Here is a 15,909-nt window from a genome sequence, read left to right as displayed (position 1 = left end):
TCTGTGTATGTGTGAACAGGATAGTCTGTGTGCGAGTGAACAGGATAGTCTGTGTATGTGTGAACAGGAGAGTCTGTATGTGTGTGTGAACAGGATAGTCTGTGTGTGAACAGGATAGTCTGTGTGTGTGTGAACAGGATAGTCTGAATGTGTGAACAGGAAAGTCTGTGTGTGTGTGAACAAGACAGTCTGTGTGTGTGAACAGGATAGTCTGTGTGTGTGTGAACAGGATAGTCTGTGTGTGTGTGAACAGGATAGTCTGTGTATGTGTGAACAGGATAGTCTGTGTGTGTGTGTGAACAGGATAGTCTGTGTGCGTGTGAACAGGATAGTCTGTGTGTGTGTGAACAGGTTAGTCTGTGTGTGTGTGAACAGGTTAGTCTGTGTGTGAACTGGATAGTCTGTGTGTGTGTGAACAGGATAGTTTGTGTCTGTTACAGGATAGTCTGTGTGTGTGAACAGGACAGTTTGTGTGCGTGAACAGGATAGTCTGTGTGTGTGTGTGAACTGGATAGTCTGTGTATGTGTGAACAGGATAGCCTGTGTGTGAACAGGATAGTGTGTGTGTGTGTGAACAGGATAGTCTGTGTGTGTGTGAACAGGACAGTCTGTGTGTGTGTGTACAGGTTAGTCTGTGTATTTGTGAAAAGGATAGTCTGTGTATGTGTGAACAGGATAGTCTGTGTGTGTGTGTGTGAACAGGATAGTGTGTGTGCGTGTGAACAGGATAGTCTGTGTGTGTGTGAACAGGATAGTCTGTGTATGTGTGTGAACAGGATAGTGTGTGTGCATGTGAACAGGATAGTCTGTGTATGTGTGTGAACAGGATAGTGTGTGTGCGTGTGAACAGGATAGCCTGTGTGTGTGTGAACAGGATAGTCTGTGTATGTGTGAACAGGATAGTCTGTGTATGTGTGTGAACAGGATAGTGTGTGTGCGTGTGAACAGGATAGCCTGTGTGTGTGTGAACAGGATAGTCTGTGTATGTGTGAACAGGATAGTCTGTGTATGTGTGTGAACAGGATAGTGTGTGTGCGTGTGAACAGGATAGCCTGTGTGTGTGTGAACAGGATAGCCTGTGTGTGTGTGAACAGGATAGTCTGTGTATGTGTGAACAGGATAGTCTGTGTGTGTGTGTGAACAGGATAGTGTGTGTGCATGTGAACAGGATAGTCTGTGTGTGACGAATGTGATATAAAATAGTTACTTTAGAGATATTAGTTAATGTAATGTAGAGGTAAGCCAGCCTAATTCTGGTGAGTTCACAGACAAAGGATTTCAGACCGCATGGAAAAGCAGGAAGCGGTGTGTCCACCAAAGTAGGATAAAAGGATGCTGAGTAATAGGGGCCAGAGGAAGGGATTGGAAGTGAGCCAATCAGAATAGATCAAACAGGTCAGGAGGGACATAGGATGACCTATGGGCGTCGAGTATGTGAAACTTGATGCCATTTGAATGTATCAGTACAGAGCTCTTTGTCTGATAGCCTCACTTGATTCCGGAGGTACAGAGAGCAAGAGGCATTCTGTACTGCTGTCAACTGAGAAAGACTTGCAAGTCTAATAAAATAACTAATGCTGTACCTGCAAATCCATCTCGACTTTTATTGAGGCCAGACTGACGGGTAAAGAAACTGAGGATTCAACATGTGTATGTGTGAACAGGATAGTCTGTGTGTGTGTGAACAGGATAGTGTGTGTGTGTGTGTGTGTGAACAGGATAATCTGTGTATGTGTGAACAGGATAGTCTGTGTGTGTGAACAGGATAGTGTGTGTGCGTGTGAACAGGATAGTCTGTGTATGTGTGAACAGGATAGTCTGTGTGTGTGTGTGTGTGAACAGGGTAGTCTATGTGTGTGAATAGGATTATTAGTGTGTGTGTGTGAACAGGATAGTCTGTGTTTGTGTGAACAGGATAATCTGTGTGTGTTTGTGAACAGCCTAGTCAGTGTGTGTGCGTGTGAACAGGATAGTCTCTGTGTGTGTGAACAGGATAGTCTGTGTGTGAACGGGGTAGTCTGTGTGTGTGTGTTAACAGGATAGTCTGTGTCTGAACAGAATAGTCTGTGTGTGTGAACAGGATAGTCTGTGTGTGTACAGGATAGTCTGTGTGTGTGTGAACCGGTTAGTCTGTGTGTGTGTGAACAGGGTAATCTCTGTGTGTGAACAGGATAGTCTGTGTGTGTGAACAGGATAGTCTGTGTGTGAGAACAGGATAGTTTGTGTGTGTGAACAGGATAATCCGCGTGTGTGAACAGGATAGTTCGTGTGTGTGAACAGGATAGTCTGTGTGTGTGTGCACAGGATAATCTGTGTGTGTGTTAACAGGATAATTTGTGTGTGCATGAAAAGCATATTCTGTGTGTGAACTGCATAGTCTGCATGTGTGAACAGGATAGTCTGTGAGTGTGAACAGGATAGTCTGTGTGTGTAAACAGGATAGTCCATGTGTGTGAACACGGTAGTCTGTGTGTGTGAACAGGATAGTCTGTGTGTGTGAACCGGATAGTCTGTGAGTGTGAACAGGATAGTTTGTGAGTGTGAACAGGATAGTCTGTGTGTGTCAACAGAATAGTTTGTGTGTGTGAACAGGATAGTCTGTGTGTGTTTGACCAGGATAGCCTGTCTGTGTGAACCGGATAAACTGTGTGTGTGAAAAGGATAGTCTGTGTGTGAACAGGATAGTCTGTGTTTGTGAACAGGATAGTCTGTGTGTGTGTGAACAGGATAGTCTGTGTGTGTGAACAGGATAGCCTGTGTGTGTGAGGACATTATAGCTTGTGTGTGACCAGGATAGTCTGTGTGTGTGAACAGGATAGTGTGTGTGAACAGCATAGTCTGTGTGTGTGTGAACAGGATAGTTTGTGTGTGTGTGTGAACAGGATGGCTTGTGTGTGTGTGAACAGGATAGTCTGTGTGTGAACGGGGTAGTCTGTGTGTGTGTGTTAACAGGATAGTCTGTGTCTGAACAGAATGGTCTGTGTGTGTGAACAGGGTAGTCTGTGTGTGTACAGGATAGTCTGTGTGTGTGTGAACTGGTTAGTCTGTGTGTGTGAACAGGATAATCTCTGTGTGTGAACAGGATAGTCTGTGTGTGTGAGCAGGATAGTCTGTGTGTGAGAACAGGATAGTTTGTGTGTGTGAACAGGATAATCTGCGTGTGAACAGGATAGTTCGTTAGTTCGTGTGTGTGAACAGGATAGTCTGTGTGTGTGAACAGGGTAGTCTGTGTGTGTGTGAACAGGATTGTCTGTGTGTGTGTGCACAGGATAATCTGTGTGTGTGTTAACAGGATAATTTGTGTGTGCATGAAAAGCATATTCTGTGTGTGAACTGCATAGTCTGTGTGTGTGAACAGGATAGTCTGTGAGTGTGAACAGGATAGTCTGTGTGTGTAAACAGGATAGTCCGTGTGTGTGAACACGGTAGTCTGTGTGTGTGAACAGGATAGTCTGTGTGTGTGAACCGGATAGTCTGTGAGTGTGAACAGGATAGTTTGTGAGTGTGAACAGGATAGTCTGTGTGTGTCAACAGAATAGTTTGTGTGTGTGAACAGGATAGTCTGTGTGTGTGTGAACAGGATAGCCTGTCTGTGTGAACCGGATAGACTGTGTGTGTGAAAAGGATAGCCTGTGTGTGAACAGGATAGTCTGTGTTTGTGAACAGGATAGTCTGTGTGTGTGTGTGAACAGGATAGTCTGTGTGTGTGAACAGGATAGCCTGTGTGTGTGAGGACAGTATAGCTTGTGTGTGAACAGGATAGTCTGTGTGTGTGAACAGGATAGTGTGTGTGAACAGCATAGTCTGTGCGTGTGTGAACAGGATAGTTTGTGTGTGTGTGTGTGAACAGGATGGCTTGTGTGTGTGTGAACAGGATAGTCTGTGTGTGTGTGTGAACAGGATAGTCTGTGTGTGTGTGAACAGGATGGCTTGTGTGTGTGTGAACAGGATAGTCTGTGTGTGTGTGAACAGGATAGTCTGTGTTTGTGAACAGGATAGTGTGTGTGAACAGGATAGTCTGTGACTGAACAGGATATTCTGTGTGTGTGTGTGAACAGGATAGTCTGTGTGTGTGAACAGGATAGTGTGTGAACAGAATAGTCTGTGACTGTGAACAGGATATTCTGTGTGTGTGTGTGAACAGGATAGTCTGTGTGTGTGAACAGAATAGTGTGTGTGAACAGGATAGTCTGTGACTGTGAACAGGATATTCTGTGTGTGTGTGTGAGCAGGATAGTCTGTGTGTGTGAACAGGACGGTTTGTGTGTGTGTGAACAAGATAGCCTCTGTGCATGTGTGAACAGGGTAGCCTGTGTGTGTGAACAGGGTAGTCTGTGTGTGTGAACAGGATAGTCTGTGAGTGTCTGAACAGGATAGTGTGTGTGAACAGGATTGTCTGTTTGTGTGTGTGAACAGGATAGTCTGTGTGTGTGTGAACAGGATAGTCTGTGTGTGTGTGAACCGGATAGTCTGTGTGTGTGAACAGGGCAGTCTGTGTGTGTGAACAGGATAGTCTGTGTGCGTGTGAATGGGGTAGTCTGTGTGTGTGAACAGGATAGTCTGTGTGTGTGAAATAGATCGTCTGTGTGTGTGTGAACAGGATAGTCTGTGTGTGTGAACAGGATAGTCTATGTGTGTGTGAACAGGATAGTCTGTGTGTGTGTGAACAGGATAGTCTGTGTGTGAGAACAGGATAGTCTGTGTGTGTGTGAACAGGATAGTCTGTGTGTGTGGATAGAGTGCCGTGATAGAAACATTGAAACATTGAAAATAGGTGCAGGAGCCGGTCATTCGGCTTTTCGAACCTGCACCAGCATTCATTATTATCATGGCTGATCATACAAATTCAATATTCTAGTCTCACCTTCCCTCGACATTCCCAACGTCAGGAACATTCTTCCCGCATCTAGCCTGTCCAGTCCCATCAGGATTTTATGTTTCTATGAGATCCCCTCCCATTCTTCTAAACTCCAGTGAGTACAAGCCCAGTCGATCCAGTCTTTCTTCATATGTCAGTCCTGCCGTCACGGGAACCCTGGTGAACCTTCACCAGACACCCTCAATAGTAAGAATGTCCTTCCTCAAACTAGGAAACCAAAGCTGCACACATTATTCACATCCTGTATAACTGCAATAAGACTTCCCTACTCATATACACAAATCCTTTTGGTACGAAGGCCAACATGCCGTTAGCTTCCCTCACCGCCTGCTGTACCTGCGTACCAATCTTCAGGGACTGTTCCACCATGACGCACCAGGTCTTGTTGCACTTCCCATTTTCCTAAACTGTCACCATTCGGATAATAATCTGCCAGCCTGTTTTTGCCACCAACATGGATAACCTCACATCTACCCACATTATATTGCATTTGCCAAGTATTTGCCCACTCAGCCAGCCTGTCTAAGTCACCCTGCAGCCTCTTTGCATCCTCCTCACAGCACACACTGCCACCCAGCTTAGTGTCGTCGGCAAATTTGAAGATATTGCAATTCCTTCGTCCAAATCATTAATGCATATTGTGAACAGCTGGGGTCCCAGCACAGAACCCTGCCGAACCCCACTAGTCACTGCCTGCCACTCCGAAAAGGACCCATTTATTCCCACCTCTCTGCTTCCTGTCTGCTAACCAGTTCTCTATCCACGTTAATACAGTACCCACAATACCTTCAGCTTTTAATTTTGCTCAATAATCTCTTGTGTGGGACCTTGTCAAAAGCCTTTTGAAAATCCAGATACACAACATCCACTGGTTCACCCTTGTCCACTCTGCTGATCACATCCTCAAAAAATTACAGAAGATTTGTCAAGCATGATTTCCCTTTAGTGAAACCATGCTGACTTGGAATGATCCTGTTCCCACTTTCCAAATGCTCAGTTATTTCATCCTTAATAATTGTCTCCAGCAAGGCAGGTTTCGACTTTCCGCTTCTACCGCCACAGAGATACAGGATAAGGTAATTTTTAGAACGGGGGTGGGGGAGGGGGAGGTCTCAGAAATCTATAAAGAACTTTTGTCGTGGGAGGGGACCCAGATAGGGGAGATAAAGCGTAAATGGGAGTATGAGTTGGGAAAGGAGTTAGAAGCAGGCCTGTGGGACGATGCTTTGAGCAGAGTCAACACGTCCTCATCATGTGCCATGCTCAGCCTGATACAATTAAAGGTGGTTCACCGGGCACACATGACCGTGGCCCGGATGAGCAGGTTCTTTGGGGTAGAGGACAGGTGTGTGAGGTGTGCAGGATGTCATGTTAGGTACACTGGTCTAACACTGGCTGCAACTGGATGCAGCTTAGATCAGAAAGATACTCCAGACCTTGAAGTTAGTTCGATCAGGTTTATTGAACTAATTGCACAGTTAGCACAGTTCTTCGTGAGTTCGACTCTCTGCTAACCTAAGTGTGGTTACTCTGACTGACTGAACCAGACCAGCTCTTAGCCATGTGGTGGAGGTGAGAGATTGTAACAACACCCTTGACTGACTCTCTAGATGTTCAGTGGAAGGAGGCGGAGTATGAGTGCCTTGTGTCTTTTATAGTTAGATCCCACCCCTGAGTGTCCTGCCTGCTTATTGGTCATGTCCTGTTCCCTGTGTCCATTAGCTGCTTGTCTATATATCATTATGTGTGTGTCTGCATATCATGACATCTCCCCTTTTTTTATGTTTGGATGACATATGTGAACGTATTTACAAGAATAGGCCAATATTAACATATATACATGCAGTGGATGTGAACATATGTACATCTGAAAACAGCTGTCTAATGCGAGGACACAGAACATAGCAGACAGAACAAATGTTCATAAGTCCAGTCTCTGTGGCTTGTGTCTGATCCTGGTCGACCGCCGGAGAGGTGGTGGTGGGGACGACAGCGCCTTGATGGACGGGATTGAAGCCTGACTGGTGGCCTCGTGAGTCGAGGTATCAGGAGGTGGCAAAACAACAGAAGCAAACGGAGAAGAATGTGGTTGCGGGCAGGCAATTTTGCGCGATGCCCGTCTGTTTCGTCGCACAACAGAACCATCAGCCAGACGCACAACTTACGAGCGGGGGGGCAGCCTCTCGAACAACGACAGCTGGAGCTGACCAGCCTCCTTCAGGGATCATGACTCGAACAGTGTCTGACGGGGATGACACGGGCAAATCGGTGGCATGAGCATCATAGCCCTGTTTTTGCCGGTCCCGGAGTTGCTGCACCTTCTGCAGCACCGGGAGGTGATCCAGGTTGGGCACGTGTATGACTGGAAGTGTCGTTCGCAGGTCCCTGTTCATCAGGAGTTGAGCCGGCGACATGCCAGTGGACAGTGGGGTCGCCCTGTACGCAAGCAGCGCAAGGTAGATGTCAGACGCAGAATCCGCGGCCTTGCAGATGAGCTGCTTCACTATGTGCACCCCTTTCTCAACCTTTCCGTTTGACTGCGGATAGTGTGGGCTGGAAGTGACGTGTTTGAACTGATACGACTGGACAAACAGAGACCATTCATAACTGCTGAAGCACGGGCCATTGTCACTCATGACCGTGAGTGGGATACCATGCCTGGAGAACGTCTCCTTACAGTCTCCTTATTCTCCGCTGGCTGGAAGCGTTGACAGGTCGCAAAGTTAAGGACCATGTTTGCGATGTCTTGGCTGATCCCAGGCCAGTAGGCAGCCTGCCTGGCTCTGCGTCTGCACTTTTCCACACCCAGGTGGCCCTCATGGATTTGACGGAGCACCAAGCTCTGGAGACTGTGTGGAATTACAATCCGGTCCAGTTTGAGGAGGATACCATCAACCACCGTCAGGTCGTCCTTTACATTGAAAAATTGAAGGCACTGCCCTTTTTGCCAGCCATTCACTAGGTTTTGCGTAACACACTGCAAGAGGGGGTCTTTGGCTGTCTCCTCACGGATACGAATCACCTTCTCATCAGATGCCGGGAGGGTGCTAGCACACAGCTGCACCTGTGACTCAACCTGTGACTCAATTTGTCGGATGACGTTCAGTGGTTCACTAGGCAACGTGATGGAGCGGGATGTGTATCGGCAATGATGAGCTCCTTGCCAGGCATGTAGACCAGGTCAAAGTCGTACCTTCTGAGTTTGAGGAGGATGCGCTGCAACCGAGGTGTCATGTCATTAAGGTCCTTGTGGATAATGTGGACCAGAGGCCTGTGATCCATCTAGACTGTGAATGTTGGCAGGCCGTAGACATAGTCGTGAAACTTGAGAATGTCAGTGAGAACATTGTCAGAATGTCAGTATGTCAAGCAAGCGCAATACCACCTTCTTGTCTTCCGGGACCTTCATGGCTGCGGTGGCCTTTACCTTGTCTGTGTCGGGGCGCACGCCCTGCTGAGAGATCTGGTCTCCTAGGAACTTGAGTGTCGACATGCCAAAGCAACATTTGGCCCTGTTCAGTTTCAGGCCATTAGCGTGGACACGGCGGAATACCTACTGGAGACAGGAAACATCTCTTTAGGGGTCATGGACCATATGATGATGTCGTCCACGTACACATGAACCCCTTCAATGCCCTCCATCATCTGCTCCATGATGCGATGAAATATCTCCGATGCCGAGATGATGCCGAATGGCATACGGTATCGTAGTTCCTGCCAAACGGTGTGTTGAAGGTGCAGAGCCTTCTGTTGGACTCATCCAGCTGGATTTGCCAGAATCCATGTGACGCATCTAACTTCATGAAAAACCGTGCATGTGCCATCTCACTGGTGAGTTCCTCCCGCTTCGGGATGGGGTAGTGTTCACGCATTATATTCTGGTTGAGATCCTTGGGACCAATGCAGATGTGCAGGTCTCCAAAGGGTTTTTAACCACCACCATCGAGCTGACCCAGTCAGTCGGTTTGGTTACCCTGGAAATAATCCCTGCTGCTGCAACTCCTTGAGCTGTTCCTTCAGGCGCTCCTTCAGCGGAGCCAGGACCCGGCGTGGTGCATGGACCACTGGCTTGGCATCAGGTCGCAGTAGGATCTTGTACCGATATGGCAAAGTGCCCATCCCATCAAACACATCTGGATACTGAGCGAGGATGTCGCCAATGCCAGCTTGAAGATCCACGTTGGAGGATGTCATTGAATAAACCCGCTGCACCAGGTTTAGCTTTTTGCAGGCATGCGCGCCCAGTAGGGATGCCCTGTCCGGCTTGACAATTTCAAACCTTAGCTGTGCATGGGTACTCCGGTTGGATTCGAGTAGATGGCAGCCCCCAGTGCCGTGATGGCATTACCGTTATAGTCCAGGAGCTGGCAGGCTGCTGGAAGGACCTTGGGGGGCTTGCGTTTGAAGTCTGCCTGTGAGAGGAGGTTGGCAGAAGCACCTGTGTCCAGCTTGAACTGGATGGAGCAGCGGTTGACTTGCATCACCGCACGTCATTCGTCCTCCGAATCCACAGCGAGGATGGACTGAATGCGGATGAGTTAGGTGTGGCATGTTCACATGTGGTAATGATGCCCACTCAGTAGGCGGACTCCAGGCACTCATCCTCTGGATCCGTTGTACTGCCAAGGTCATAATCCTGTAATCGTCATTGCACATTCTGGAAGCGCCGTCGTCGGAATTGGGAGCGCTGACCTCTGACTGGTGGTGCAGACCTGCACAAGGCTGCATAGGCTCCAGGCTTCCCGCAGTTTAAACATCACCTGCCTCTTGCAGGGCAGTGTCCCTTTAAGTGGGCGTTGCCACAGTTCGGGCACGTCATGACGTCGGCGTCGTGACGCGGTGTACATCGCCGCACATGCGCAGCGCGGTCGGCAGATGTCTGCACCTGCGCAGTGTGGGTGTCGGCCGCTTCGTTATCACATTCGCATTGCGCATGCGTGGGGCTCCGGGAAAAGCGCGCGCGATGGCCGCTGTCTTCAATGCTGAGACGCTGCATCCGGGAGATGGCCGGCACACTCACTGCCTCGTGGGGAGCAAGTTTCTCATTTTCAGCCCATTTTTATTGGGAATTCCGATTTTTTGCATGCTCATGCACTGTACATGTTTCAATCGCAACTGGCATGGTCATATGCTTGATTTTTAAGAGCTGCTCTCTCAGAGGATCAGAGTGAACTCCAAACACGATTTGGTCTCTGATCATGGAGTCAGCAATATCACCAAAGTTGCAGGACAGCGCTAGCAGGCGGAGGCTAGTTAAGAAGGCATTGAAAGATTCATCGTTACCTTGAAGACGTTGTTTGAATATGTAGCGCACAAAAATTTGAAGCGACTCTCGAACTTGTCAAGGATGGTCTGAAACTTTGTCTTGTCCTGGCCTTCGGTGAAGTTAAATGAGTTGAAGAGTTCGATGGCTTGATCACTCGCTGTTGAGAGGAGTAGCGCGATCTTTCTTGCATCAGACGCACCCTCGAGGTCTGAGGCTGCGATGTACAGCAGGAACTTTTGCTTGAATGTCCGCCAGTTGGCACTCAGATTGCCGGAGGTCCTGAGCTGGTGAGGAGCCTGAATCTTCTCCATGGTGCCGGGATACATTTGCTGGTCGTCACGGAATGGACTAAGGTAAGCCACCTTAAATTAGTAGTCTCCTGGTATCATGGCGTGTTAGGTACACTGGTCTAACACTGGCTGCAACTTGATGCAGCTTAGATCAGAAAGATACTACAGACCTTGGAGTTAGTGCAATCAGGTTTATTGAACTAATAGCACAGTTAGCACAGTTCTCTGTGACTTCGACTCTCTGCTAACTTAAGTGTGGTTACTCTGTCTGACTGAACCAGACTAGCTCTTAGCCACCTGGTGGAGATGTGAGATTGCGACAACACCGTTGACTGACTCTCTAGATGTTCATCAGTGGAAAGAGGCTTAGTGTGAGTGCCTTGTGTCTTTTATAGTCAGATCCCACCCCTGAGTGTTCTGCCTGCTTATTGGTCATGTCCTGTTCTCTGTGTCCATTAGCTGCTTGTCTGTATATCATTATGTGTGTGTCTGCATATCATGACACAGGAGGGCCCGCAAATCATGTCCACATGTTTTTTTTTCCATTTAAAAAAAAATTTAGAATACCCAATAATTTTTTTCCAATTAAGCAGCAATTTTAGCGTGGCCAATCCACCTAGTCTGCACATTTTTGGGTTGTGGGGGCGAAACCCACGCAAACACGGGGAAAATGTGCAAACTCCACACGGACAGTGACCCAGAGCCAGGATCAGTGCCGTGAGGCTGCAGGGCTAACCCACTGTGCCACCATGCTGCCCGTCCACATGTTTTATGGGTTAGCGACATGGCTGGGTTTCTCAGGCTTGACAAAATTAAATTTGCCCTGAGAGGATCAGTGTTAGGGTTCGTTCGGTGTGGCAGCCGTTTATCGACTTCTTCAGGGAAAACTTAACTGTTAGCAGATACAATAAGGGGGGGTGAGGGAAGAAGGGGGGGGGGGGCGGGGGAGTTAGTTTAGTTTAGTTCAGTTTAGGCGGGAACAGCGAGAGGAGATGGAGGGACTAGGGGAATGTATGTATTAGCTAAGTTGGTGGGGTATGGTTGTTGGGTGGGGTGTGCTACATTTGTATCTTTTGTTGTTATAAAATCATAAATGCATAATAAAATGTTTGTTAAAAAAAGAGAATTGACTCCTGCATTTTCCCCACCACCGTGTTAGGATAACCAATCTATAATTCCCCGTTTTCTCTCCCCCTTCTTTTTTAGAAAGTGAGGTTACCTTATAGAATCATAGAATTTACAGTGCAGACGGAGGCCATTTGGCCCATCGAGTTTGCACTGGCCCTTGGAAAGAGCACCCTACTTAAGCCCACGCCTCCACCCTAATCCCTGTATCCCAGCATCCACACCTAACATTTTGGACACTAAGGAGCAATTTAGCATGCCCAATCCACCTAACCGGCACGTCTTTGGACTGTGGGAGGAAAGCAGAGCACCCGGAGGAAACCCACGCAGACATGGGGAGAAAGTGCAAATCCACACAGTCACCCGAGGCTGGAATTGAACCCGGGATCCTGGAGCAGTGAGGCAGCAGTGCTAACCATTGTGCCACCGTGCTACCCTCCAATCCATTGGAAGTCTTCCAGAGTCCATAGAATGCGCGAAGATGACCACCAATGTGTCCATTGTTTTAGGGCCATTTCCTTTAAGTACTCTGGAATGCAGAGCTTCAGGCCCTGGGAACGTATCGGGTTTTAATCCCATCAATTTCCCTAATACAATTTCCCGACTAATAAAGATTTCCTTAGTTCCTCATTCATGCTAGACCATCTGTACCCTCGTACTTCAAGAAGGTTATTTGTGTCCTCCTTAGTGAAGACAGATCCAAAGTATTTGTTCAACTGGTCTGCCATCTCTTTGTTGCCCATTATGAATTCAAGGAGCTACATTTGGCTTCACCAGTCTTTTTCTCTTCACACATCTATAGAAGCTTTTGCAGACAGTTTTTGGGCGGGATTCCCCGTTGGCCGATGCCAAAATCAGGAAAGGTGATTGGGTGGAGAATAGGTTCCAACGGCAAAATCGTGGCAGGTGCCGATTTGACGCCAAATCGTGATTCTCCGTCATCTCAACAGTGTCGTCAATGCATTCCGGAACGCATGTACAGTAGACACCATTTAGATGTGATTAGCGGGCCCGACCCGGTATTCTCCGGGGCCTCCACGATTCTCCGCCTACGATGGGCCGCCGAGTTCCCGGGTGACCACCACAAGGAACTGGGGCGGTGTCCAAGCATGTACGACCATTACGGGAGCCATCTTGCTGCACTCCCACTGGTTCTGCAGTATGACACCGGCCGTATGGGTGCCCCTGCCCCCCCACCCTCACACGCCAAACCCCGCCACATCACTCCCAACCCGCGTAACTCCCCCCCTGATCCAGCCGTAACCCACTGGCGGCGCACCCAGGGAAACACCCGCAGTAGTACCTGGCAAGTGCAGTGCCAGCCAACGATACCCCTGGATGGGTGCCACAGTGCCAACCGAGACCACCATGTAGCCCGGGCATGGGGGCATGTGCCACGCTAGCACGGGGGCATGTGCCACACTAACATGTTGACCTTTCATCCCCTGCACATAATGAATATTAGAATACAACCAGCAATGGTGGCCTTCCTGCTAGTCGCTGCAGCCCTGGGGGATGCCCTGCAGTTATACAAGCGGGCGTTGCTCGAGGAGGAGGAGGAAGCTGCAACAGCGAGCGGAGCGGTCAGCAGTGGAGCGGGCAGCAGCGGTGCATGCAGCAACAGAGTGAGTAGCAATGGTGCGTGCAGAAGAGGGGCAGATGGCAGCCGTCCAGGATGGAGAGCGAGCCGCACAACAGGCCAAGGAGGAGGTGCCAAGGAGGTGCCGCATGAGACCTCGTTTGCCGGCACGACCTGTCATTCGAGGACCTGTCAGAGGCATGCCGTCAAAGACTCCGGCTGAGCAGAGAAAGAGTGCGACATAGCAGCCAAATGATGGCACAACTGGCACCTCAGGGGCATGGCGGAGATCACCCACTCCCGGTGTCCATCAAAGGTGACGGTCGCGCTGAACCTTTATGCAACAAGATCCTTCCAGGCGCCGAGTGGGCACCTGTCTGGAATCTCACAGACCTCGGTGCACAGGTGCATCCATGCTCTCACGGAGTCCCTATATGCCCAGACAGATCAATACACCTCTTTCAATGTGGACTGAACCCACCAGGATGCCCGAGCAGCGTGGTTCGCTGCCATTGATCGGATACCACAGGTCCACGGGGTGTTTATTATGGGCCAGGGTTTGGAGAACACCAAAGTATACCATGGAGTCCACCCGACCCACAACTTCAAACAGATTTTGGTTATGGGGAGCACAGGGATCAACCCTACAGGTGTGATGCAACAGAGATCTAAAAGTACACTTAAACAAAAAATGTTTATTCTATGAATCCAGTTAACATTTTATAAACGCACAGCGAACAGTTTATCAACAACCAACACACATAGCTACACAGATACAATACTCTATAGGTAACCCTTGGTAACTTCCCTAACAACATCCGTAAGTTAAACCCTTTTTAAATAAAGACAGCAGGTTTAAATTCTGTACAGAAACAGATATTACTTTGAAATCATCAATGAGCTGAAGACATTCTTTAGATTGCAGAAAGAGAGAGATCATAACATCTTCTTGCTGTGAATGCAGCTCTCCAACTCTGAAAATGAAACTAAACACACTGCAGCTGCCAACTGAAAATGATCCAGCAGAGGGCAGCAAGCGGAGCCGCTGATTGGCTGTTGCGGGAAAAATGTGCATCTGTGCATTGCGGTCACTGTATCAAGAAGGTGTCCTGAGCAAGACACCCTCCGTGTTCAAGTGAAGGCAAGTATCCAGCAGAGGGCAGCAGAGTGGAGCCGCTGATTGGCTGTTGCGGGGAACATTTGCATCAGTGCATTGTGGTCACTGTTTCCAGAAGGTGTACCTGAGCAAGACACCCTCCATGTTCAAGTGAAGGCAAGCATACAACAGAGAGCAGCAGAGTGGAGCTGCTGATTGGCTGTTGCGGGGAAAATTTGCATCAGAGCATTGTGGTCACTGTATCCAGAGAGTGGGTTGTGGAGGAGCTGTTGCCAAGTGACAGTTAAACCCCAAACACTTCTTCAGTGTTTCCCTCCCCACCTCCTCCTCTAACCAAAAAAAACCCCAATCACTGTAAGGATCCCAGCCAAGAAAATATCAAGAGGGAGACTCGACGGCAGGTAGAAGTAGAAATAAGTTGAACCGTGACATCACAGCCAGCAGGTAAGTGATTAGCTGGTGACTGGTAAGTAGTTTTATTTTCCCCTGAGGTGTGGTGATAAGGTAGGGTTTTTCTATTTCTATTTTTTAAAAATCGTATGATTGGTAACAATTTTTCTTTTTTTTTTCCTTTTTCATTTATCTATTAAATTATTTGATATTATAGTTGGACTAAGTTAAGCTTAAGATTGAAAATGGCAGGAGATCTCAGACCCCTGTTATGCTCCTCTTGCTCAATGTGGGAGCTCAGGGACGTGGCTGATGTCCCTGGCTCCTTCACGTGCGGGAAGTGTGTCCAGCTGCAGCTCTTGTTCGACCACATGACGGCTCACTTTGGAGCATCCGCAATGCTGAGGAGGTCGTGGATAACATGTTTAGCGAATTGGTCACACCACAGATTTGATTGCTGAGGGAGAAAGGGAATGGGTGACCAAATGGCAGAGAAAAATAGGAAGGCAGTGCAGGTGTCCCCTGCGGTCACCTCCCTCCAAAACAGGTATACCGTTTTGGATACTGTTGGGGGAGATGGCTCACCAGGGGAAGGCAGCAGTAGCCAGGTTCATGGCACCGTGGCTGGCTCTACTGTACAGAAGGGTGGGAAAAAGAGTGGAAGGGCTATAGTCATATGGGATTCAATTGTAAGGGGAGTAGATAGGCGGTTCTGTGGTCGGAAACGAGACTCCCGAATGGTATGTTGCCTCCCAGGTGCACGGTTCAGGGATGTCTCTGATCGGCTGCAGAACATTCTGAAGGGGGAGGGTGAACAGCCAGTTGTCGTGGTGCATATAGGCACCAATGATATGGGTAAAAAATGGGATGAGGTCCTACAAGCAGTATTTAGGGGATTAGGGGCCAAGTTAAAAAGACGGACCTCAGAGGTAGTAATCTCAGGATTGCTACCAGTGCCACGTAGTAGTCAGAGTAGAAATGAAAGAATAGGCAGGATGAATGCGTGACTTGAGAGATGGTGCAGGAGGGAGGGGTTCTGGGGGAGGTGGGACTACTACAAATTGGACGGTCTACACCTGGGCCGGACTGGAACCAATGTCCTTGGGGGTGCTTTTGCTAACGCTGTTAGGGAGGGATTAAACTAATGTGACAGGGGGATTGGAACCAAATGAGGAGGTTAGTGGACAGTAAGGAGGTAGTAACTCAAGCCTGTAAGGAACTAGATCATGAAGTCAGCGTGACTAAAGGGAAGAGTAGGCAGGG

The sequence above is a fragment of the Scyliorhinus torazame genome, chromosome 13 (genome assembly GCF_047496885.1).
Source record: "Scyliorhinus torazame isolate Kashiwa2021f chromosome 13, sScyTor2.1, whole genome shotgun sequence".
Lineage (NCBI taxonomy): Eukaryota > Metazoa > Chordata > Chondrichthyes > Carcharhiniformes > Scyliorhinidae > Scyliorhinus > Scyliorhinus torazame.
The sequence above is the reverse complement of the archived record's forward strand: the minus strand, read 5'-3'. Positions refer to the sequence as shown.